The sequence below is a fragment of the Asparagus officinalis genome, chromosome 4 (genome assembly GCF_001876935.1).
Source record: "Asparagus officinalis chromosome 4, Aspof.V1, whole genome shotgun sequence".
NCBI classification, from domain to species: domain Eukaryota; kingdom Viridiplantae; phylum Streptophyta; class Magnoliopsida; order Asparagales; family Asparagaceae; genus Asparagus; species Asparagus officinalis.
Window position 1 is genome coordinate 29,886,457 of NC_033797.1, and position 657 is coordinate 29,887,113.

A 657-nucleotide genomic window follows, 5' to 3' on the forward strand; every position below is an offset into this window, starting at 1 on the left:
CCGGATTGATGAGTCAAGGAGCACGAATTTTAGTGAAGGCAAATCAGATCCCGGCGAACTTCGGCATAAAGAAGGAGCTATTCGAAGGATCTGAACCTCGTCCGTTCGTCCCTTGAGATTAGGCTTGGTCTTAATCTCGAGAAGAGTCCTGACTTCGCTTGGTCGATTTTAGCGTTTCAAATCAAACACTCTCTCGGTGAAGATGAAGCTCTGCCCAATATTCCATCAACCGGATCCAGATCTAAGGTGGTCCACGGATAAACCCCGGCACAGGCAAAGATCCCACATAAGCAGAAGACCGATAAACGATCTCTGCGTTTGTTTGATAAAGTTGTAAACTTTTTTTTATTTTCATTGTGTAAGGAGATCTTATAAAAAGATTAACTTTTTATTTTATTCGAGTTTATTGTAACGACTAAAGTTGTAATAGATTCGATAGCAATGAAAACAGCAACTTTCGACGCAAACAATGGATAGATTCTGTATCCCCCCAACAGCTTCGCTGCCGAAGCTGTCGTGCCGCAGCCGATGATCAAGATCCTGGTGCTCGAAGAGGTCGAATACGAGTTCGACCAGCAGAAGTTCGAGGAGTATGTCTCCTCCTCCTTCTCCTCCAGATCTGCCTCTCCTTGCAGGTGCAGGAAGGCCTCCTCCTCC